We start from the raw sequence: 9,231 nt of genomic DNA, 5'->3' as shown, positions 1-9,231 counted from the left end.
TTAAACATAAACCCTTTCACAAAAATGAATAGGCATTCAAATATCCCAATTAATTTAAAAGAAACTCATACATATAGAGTGCCAACCACATGTCAGGCTCTGGGTAGCACTTTACAAGTATGAAATTTTCATAGCAGGTCCTATGTGATCAGTCTTATTATAAACAACTTACAGATGAGATGTTACATAACTAATTTAAAAGTGGGAAAAGTCAGCAAATGGGTAATGTGCTCAAAGTCTGACTTATCTGACTCCAGAGTCCATTCTTTTATCATGCCTCTTTGAACTTAAAAGAAAAAGAAAAACTCCAAAACAACAACAATAAAAAAAGATGGGACTAGGTGTGGTTACTCATGCCTATAATTTCAGCACTTCCAGAGGACAAGGCAGGTGGATCACTTCAAGTCAGGAGTTTGAGACCAGCCTGGCCAACATGGTGAAACCCGGTCTCTACTAAAAATACAAAAATTAGCCTGGCGTGGTGGTGCGTGCCTGTAATCCCAGGTGCTTGGAATACTGAGGCAGGAGAATCACTTGAACCTAGGAGGCAGAAGTTGCAGTGAGCTGAGATCACGCCACGAGATCATGCACTCCAGCCTGGGTAACAGAGTGAGACTCAGTCTAAAAAAAAAAAGATGCCATCAAATCTTTGTGTAAATGAGTACAGCTAAATGCCTAACTAGGATTCCAAGTATGTGAAAATTACAAACACAAACTTTCAGAAGAAAAGACACTCAGTAGGCCAGGAAAGAGACTGAGTACGGATTATAATAGAACACCTATACACTCAAGGAGGCCAAGAGATTCTGGCTAGAGAAACTGCTCTGAAAACCCCACCTTCTCTTCTCTTTTGTGACCATCACTGAAGCAGTAGCAGCCAAAACAAAATCCAATCCCTTTGTGATATCTGACTAGAGCAAGAACTGGAGACACCATTTCAATGCACCTTCCCACATTCACAGAAAGATTCAGTCTTTCCCACTTTCCAAAGAGCTAAGACAGAAACAAAATGTTTAATCCATGTTCATCCAAATGGATGATAAATTACAGGTTGTACAAGGACACTACAAAGGCCAGAAAATTGGCAAAACAGTCCAGGTTTAGAGGAAGAAATACCACATTGAACAGATGTAGCAGGAAAAGGCTAACTGTCCCTGTGGAAATTCACCCCAGCAGGGTGGTTGTCACTAGGCTAAAACTGGACAGAGTGCAAAAGGATCCTTGAACTGAAAGGCAAATCTCATTAAGTACAAAAGGGAAAGGACAATACAAGGAAGAAACAATTCACAAGATGCAGGAGGAGGCTGGGTGCAGTGGCTCACACTTATAATCACATTTTGGGAGATCAAGGTGGGAGGACTGCTTGAACCCAGGAGTTCCAGGTTGCAGTGAGCCATGATCACATCACTGCAATCCAGCCTGAGCAAAAAAAATGAACCCTGTCAAAAAGGAAGGAAGGAAGGAAGGAAGGAAGGGAGGGAGGGAGGGAGGGAGGGAGGGAAGGAGGGAGGGAAGAAGGGAGGAGGGAGGAAGAAATAATGTTTTATATAACCTATATTATAAAATGCTAAAAATTTTTTTTAAAAATCTTAGCCCTATTCCTGTGGTGCACCTGTTGCCACATTCATACCATCCAAAAGGTAGAGGATGATTTTAAGTTCTTACTTAGTGATTTGATATTAATTTGCACCAGAAGAAAGACATAATCAAAGACTTCCAGGAATACAAATAGGGCCCTCTTTGTGAAAGAGTTCTCCTGTCTTTGTCAATTACAAAACAATAGAAAGGGCATTCCTTTGCCCTGCTGTTGACCATATGAGGAAACCTGAGCATGGCTTTACCTCCGTTCTTTTGGAAGTCTTCTTTCCTTTGAAAGATGCACTACCTTTGAAAACAACTATGTTTTAAAAATAATCCAAAAAAGAAAAAGAAAGAGGACAAAAGTAATGGCACACCCTAAATATAAGGAAATGTTCTTGGGAAACATTTGCAAGTAGGTACCTGAAACTTTTTCAAAGCACATCAATAAAAGAAGAGATTATATGAATGACTTTTTTGAATATTGAAACTTCAAGTATGTTGGCAAACAAGAAAGCCCATAAAATAAGACAACACCCTTTCTAACTTCCCTTAAGGTCTCTAGCCCATAAACATAGATTCTACAGGAACATTTATATAAGTAATTTCCATTTGGAGCCAACAGAAATCTTGCAAGTGCCAGTATCTCTCAGATAATAAAGACAATAATAAGTGCCTTAAGATTTCAATTCTTCATGTTATCTGATCTGAAGTTTGTTCATTGGTTTTATTTCAGAAGTAATGTCTCAGAGAAAACTAAAATTTATATAAAAATCTGGGATTTTAAAAGCATTTTATATCTTGGCTTTCTTTAGAGAATTTTGTAGAAGACAGATAAAATATTAAAACCATAGCTGGAAGAAGGCAATAAATTTGAATTTACTAGAGCAAAATCAAAATTTTAGTACCAGTAGTATAAATCTACATAATTCATAAATTCATTTCTCTATTGAACATTTCATATTAATTGACACAACTGCCCAATATTTATGCTTATGTTTTCTCTAACAATAAGAAACATGGCTTGAGATGTACCGCAAATGAAAATATTCTTCAACATACTAAATTTCACATTATAATGGTGAGCTCAGTACTAAGACTTGGGTGACAGCTGCAGCTCTTCAGAAACTAGCATTTAAAGGTACTAATATCCTAGGAAGCACTTAAAGAAGACATGTTGTCCCCATCTAATTTAAGGTAGAGAACTGTATATATAGAAAAAAACTGGCAGAAATTCAGCAAACTGAAGCCTGTGTCTCCCAGCAAAAGACAGTTGGACAACTTCTTCAAAAGATAGCAAGATATTATTTAAGTCAAACATTTATTTTTCCACTTAGTAGGAAAAATTATATTATCTCATCAAATCCAATATGTGCCATTTTTTAAAATTACATGCCCATAATTAAGTGGTTGAGTTCACCTACATATTTGAGCTAACGTATCAAACAAAGAAAACAGGCTTGGCTGCAAAGTCAATGAAAGTCAAATAAAAGTCCAAACTAAACAGATGAGACACCATGCCCTGAAGATCAACAAAGGAGATCACTGTTAGGTGAGGCAGATTTAGAAGCTTCGGCAAGGAGGATTTGCTGTGCCCATCACAAACACAAAGCAACTCATTCAAGCTACCTAAATGCAATCATACTACAAGAGTGATGGATAGTTGGCTGCCTACAACTGAATTTCCTTCTTCTTTTTTTTTTTTTTTTTTTTTTGCAACGGAGTCTCACTCTGTTGCCCAGGCTGGAGTGCAATGGCATGATCTCCTCTCACTACAACCTCTGCCTCCCAGATTCAAGAGATTCTCCTGCCTCAGCCTCCTGAGTAGCTGGAACTACAGGTGACTACCACCACACCCAGCTAAGTTTTTGTATTTTTTTAGTAGAGACAAAGTTTTGCCATGTTGGCCAGGTTGGTCTTGAACTTCTGACCTCAGGTTATCTATCCACCTCAGCCTCCCAAAGTGCCAGAATTATAGGTGTGAGCCACCACACCCACCCAAATTTCTTTTACCATACTGTACTAAAGTTAAACTCCAATGAGCCTTACATAAATAGCCCAGAGATTTTTTTAATTTTTGGTAATAACAGGGTAGTAACATATAGGTAGCTTCATATTTGTTAATTTTTTAATAAAGAGAAGGCACTATATAAATATAAGATGTGATGGCAAGAATAATGGCTGAGGTTAAGATAGTAATGCAGTATTCTCCTGTTTTAATATAATCTTCATTCAAGTATATCCCTCCTAAAATAATTCTATATGTTTTGAACACATGTCAGCACCTGGTCTGGTCTAGGGTACCAAAGAGTCCATAATATAATCATATTTGCCATTTCTGGGATTTGTCAGAAGAAACCTCCTTCATTCACTAAACTTTGCAAAGCACAATTTCTTCTCCCTCATGGCATTCATCAGAATTCTTCCCGCAGATATTACAATCATACACCTAAAAAAACTCAATAGACTTAACTAAAAATACTGTTTAGCAAAGTAGTAGGGTGCAAAATTAATATACAGAAGTCAAACAATAAACAGTATGACTATGTAATGGAAGAAAGGACCCACTTACATAGAAAAGCAAAATAAAATACACAAAACTATAAGGGACTTTTGAGAGACATAGAAGAAATTTTGAACAAAGAGAAGATATACCTCATCAGTGGAGTTAATAGTCAAAAAATATCAATTCTTTATCAGCTAATTTATCATTTCAACATGAGCCCCATAAGAAACATATTGACAATGGGTTTTTGTGAAATTAGGCAAACATCGCAGAGTTTATAAGATAAATAATTTACCAAAAATAAATCAGGGAAACTCTGGGAAAAAGGAGCAGAGAGGGAATTGGCACTATCTGATATTAAGACATATTATAAAAACCTAAATACTTAAAACAGTGTGGTGTTGGTTCATCAGTACACAAACTGAGCAACAGGACATTATAGAAAGTCCAGAAATAATTCCAAAAGCATACTTCAATTTAATATATAATAAAGACAGAATTTAAGGTCAGTAGGAAAAAGATGAACACTTTAATAAATAATAATAGACTATCTGAGGGAAGAGATGTCTTTTTTCCTATTTAAATGGATACTTTCTTCCATTGTATATTCATGCTATTCATTGTTTCATGTCCGTATGTTAATTTTGTGCCCCAGTACCTTGCTAAATAGTTTTTTCTGTCAAGTCTCTTGAATTTTCTAAATATATAATTTTAATTTCTGGCAGGAAGGACCTTAATGGATGCTGAGAGGAGACATACTCCAATAAAACCAGTATAAATTTCAAAGAAATCAAAGATCTACACATAAAATACAGAGAGCACATAAATATCAGAAGAAAGCACAGGAATTTCTTTTAACATTGCCGTGGAGAAGGGTGTTATATTTGAGACTTAAAATTCGGAATTAATAAAATAATAAATTTAACAGAAAAGCTATAAACAAAGTTAGAAGATAAATGATAAACTGAGAAACTCAAAGCATAAACAAATACTAATCTCTCTGATTCATAAAGAGGTACTAGAAACTAATAAGAGCCCAACCACATAATAGAAAAATCAGCAGAAATATGTATATTCAATTCATAGAAGAGAATGAAAATGGCTTATAAACATAAATAGATGATCAAGTTCATTTAACCTAAGATAAATACATATCAAAACTACACTGGAATGCCATTTTTTTCAGTTTGGTAATGGTTTAAGAGCTTGTTTGTGGGAAAACAGATCCTCTTATATATTAGAGAGCACTGAAATTAGACAACTCTGAAGGAAGGACATTTTGCAATATTTATTAAAACCAAAATTGCATATGCCCATTGATACATGATTGTACTTCTAAGGAATTTATACATGTAGATATACTTGCCCATGTGTGAAATGACTTATTTGTAACTGCCAGTTACACATAAACTTGAAGTATTATTTAAAATTTTAAATATGTTTTAAATGTTTGAAGCAATTTGAAACAGTGTGGGTGTCCATCAGCAGGAGAATAGTTACAAAGTTATTGTACATTTACAAAATGTAGTACTACACAGTGGTATTTTAAAAAAGAACGAGGACCCTTTTCACAAGATGGCGCCGAAAGCGAAGAAGGAAGCTCCTGCCCCTCCTAAAGCCGAAGCCAAAGCGAAGGCTTTAAAGGCCAAGAAGGCAGTGTTGAAAGGTGTCCACAGCCACAAAAAAAAGAAGATCCGCAAGTCACCCACCTTCCGGCGGCCCAAGACACTGCGACTCCGGAGGCAGCCCAAATATCCTCGGAAGAGTGCCCCCAGGAGAAACAAACTTGACCACTATGCGATCATCAAGTTTCCACTGACCACTGAGTCTGCCATGAAGAAGATAGAAGACAACAACACACTTGTGTTCATTGTGGATGTTAAAGCCAACAAGCACCAGATCAAACAGGCTGTGAAGAAGCTCTATGACATTGATGTGGCCAAGGTCAACACCCTGATTCGGCCTGATGGAGAGAAGAAAGCATATGTTCGACTGGCTCCTGATTACGATGCTTTGGATGTTGCAAACAAAATTGGGATCATCTAAACAGTCCAGCTGGCTAATTCTAAATATATGTATATCTTTTCACCATAAAAAAAAAAAAAAGCATGAGGAAGCTAACTAATATTGAGCATCAAGAAGTATTGATAAATGCAAAATAAAAAACAATGTATAAAATAGTGTATATTGTGTGCTGCTTTTTGTAAAAAGTAAAGGAATAAGACTACATATTCATATTTTCCAATATATGCATAAACAAACTCTGCAAGAACATTTAAGAAAAATAACAGTGATCATGATTGTGTGGAAGAGGGTTGTGCAAATAGTATAGAGTAAGAGAAAAATTTTTCACTGTGCCTTTTAATATTTTTTTAAAGTCTGAACTATGTGAATATATGACACTTTAAAGAAGGGGTTTGAGGAGACTGTTCTTGCCAAGAAAAGCTGTTCCATCACAGAATTAGTCATAAGCCAAACCATTTGCTGTTAGGGAGAGTGGGAAGTCAATTCAAACAGCCTTCTTCATTGAGAGAGGACTCCTTCTACTAAAAAGTATACTGTTAATGCCACACTTTGGAGAGAGAAGTAAGTAGCATACATTGTTATTTATTTTCGTGGCTTTACCTAAAAGAAAGGGAATTATGCCCAAATACAATGTGTTCTCCTTTAAGTTTCTCCTTTTCTTCAACTATTCTTAAACATTCTTAAACATTTTTTTAAAACCTACTCCTCACCTTCCTTGTAAACTTTTTAATGTTATTTTGAAAGCTGAATTTTCCTCTACCTTTGTTGATTTTGCCATTAATATGGAAAATGATTTCAGTTTGTCTAAAGAACTTTAAAGTTTTCTGATCACGGTGGTAACATTGTTTTAGTAGAAGTCTGTCAAATGAAAAGTGTGGTGGAGAGGGTTGTTTTTCAAATCGAATTTATGAGAGTTTCTTTGTGATTAAGGCTCACCTTGCATGTGCCGCCTCTGATTTTACACTCTGGTTTCAGATTAACATTTTACCAACTTACCAGGGTCATTTTTCTCTCCTCTAAGATATTAGTTAACAAACCACCCAGCTCAGCTCCCTATAAGTACAACAATATGTTTTGAATTCTTTCACCTGGAAATCAATGAAATATGAAAACAACTATACTCAATCACAGCTTTGCCCTATCGTTTGATTCATTTCCTCTAGAAGCATGGCTGTAACTAACTACTCTTCAGCTGCAACTTTGCCAAATTGTTCAACTACCTACAAGTGGGTTAAACCAGACTGTACCATTTTAGTTCTTTGAAAGCTTCTTCCCTCTTCTTGCAGCTGCTACAGCTGCTAGTCCTTCATCATAAGTAGATAGCCTTAGACCTCAACCTGCCTAGATTGAAACTGATCCAGTCTTCTGTCCAGAGAGTTCACAGAAGAATGCAGTGTAGGGTAACTATGACAACACTAGTTTGATGAAAAAAAAGTAAACTCCAATAATCTAGAATTCCCCTTAGCCATTGTTTCAAAGGGCAATTTATCACACTTTGCATTGCAACTTGCCGTATGTGATAACAATAATATGAAAGAGCTACCACTGGAATTAAAAGACCTGTATTCAGCTCACTTTTCTTTTTCTCCCCTCCGCCCACTACCGTTTTCCCCCTCTGTGTTTCAGTTTGGTTTCAGGACTGCATATAGAATAAGGAGGAGATTGATCTTGGGGGAAAACAATTTTAATACAGTATAGTGACCAAAAACGTTTGTTTAAGAAATAAACATAAGCAGACCGGACTCAGTGGCTCATACCTGTAATCCCAGAACTTTGGGAGGCTGAGGCGGGTGAATCACTTGAGGACAGGAGTTCAAGACCAGCGGGGCCAACATGGTGAAACCCCATCTCTACTAAAAACACAAAAATTAGCTGGGCGTGGTGGCGCATGCCTGTAATCCCAGCCACTCAGGAGGCTGAGGCAGGAGAATAGCTTGAACCTGGGAGGCAGAGGTTGCAGTAAGCATAGATGGTGCCACTGCACTCCAGCCTGGGCAACCAAACAAGACCCTATCTTCAAAACAGAAATAAAAACATAAGCATAAGCATACTATAATAACTGTCGTAGCTGGATGGTAGACCCCTGATGGTTCAATATACTCTCCGTCAACTTTTGAATATGTTTAAAATTTTCCATAACAAAATATTAAAGTTGGTAAGCATTAAAGTACATTCTCATTCTCTTTTGCTGTGGTGCATCTTATCAAATATCCTCTGAATTACCCTTCATCTCATCCCCCCAAACTGGACTTAAATTCAGAGACAGGGATTAAAATATAATCAAGGTAAAATGTGCTGTTGTTTTATTGTATTTGATAATACAATGGGAAAAGTACAGAGATAATAGCAAAGTGATAGTGATCCCTGAATGCTAGAGAATGGGCGCCACTCAGGCCAGTTTGTTGATGTTGTTGTGTATGTTTAGAGGTAGAGAGGAGAAAACACGGTGTGCGGTTACACAAGGTTGCTGTAAGGAAACGAGTTTAAGCAAATTCTGAGTCCATTCAGTAAAGAACACAAGAAAAAAAAATAAAGAAAGAACTTGCTCAGAAAAAGCTGGTAACTAAAGGCTGAACTCACGAGATCTCTGGATATTTTTACATATCCAAAATAAAGGAAAGAAGGCTGATCATGAGATTTCTGTGGTTTCAATCCCAGTGACGCTGAATAGGCTGGGTACTCAGATGTCTACTGGATTGCAGTTTTAATCTGAAGCTAATCCAGGCAGAAAAAGACCCTTTATCTATCAGATACAGTTTTTTTAAAAAAAGTTTATTTGCCCTTGGCTTGAGAATAGAAATAGAGTGAACTAGAAAGGAAAATGATGTCAAGGGTTTGGATTCAAGGGGAGAGAAGCAAATGAAAGAATTGAGATTGCTTAAGAGAGATGGTTTACTGCTTTCAGGCTGTAATGAGCTAATTAAGCAATATACAGCAGTAACTGACCTCATCTAGCTATAGTTTGTCCCTGAGCTTGCCGAAGAGGATAGTAATATAGTTTTGAGACTGATCAGATTGTGTGTACTATATTTTGGTGAATATAATGGAAAAGATGTGCTCCAGAGAGGAAAAGGACTATCAGTCTGTAGAGAGGTATTTGGAAGAGAGATCCCTCCGGGCTT

The 9,231-nt window shown here is 36.7% G+C and overlaps 1 pseudogene across 1 annotated transcript; it reads left to right on the top strand.

Annotated features, from left to right (window-relative positions):
- Positions 1-5,643: 5,643 nt before the first annotated feature.
- Positions 5,644-6,204, top strand: LOC100398126 (large ribosomal subunit protein uL23 pseudogene; annotated as a pseudogene). Its single transcript, XR_013518934.1, has one exon. The product of XR_013518934.1 is annotated as a large ribosomal subunit protein uL23 pseudogene (transcript).
- The last annotated feature ends 3,027 nt before the right edge of the window (positions 6,205-9,231 follow it).

Source organism: Callithrix jacchus, chromosome 6 (genome assembly GCF_049354715.1).
Source record: "Callithrix jacchus isolate 240 chromosome 6, calJac240_pri, whole genome shotgun sequence".
Lineage (NCBI taxonomy): Eukaryota > Metazoa > Chordata > Mammalia > Primates > Cebidae > Callithrix > Callithrix jacchus.
This window is presented reverse-complemented; position numbering and strand designations above follow the sequence as displayed.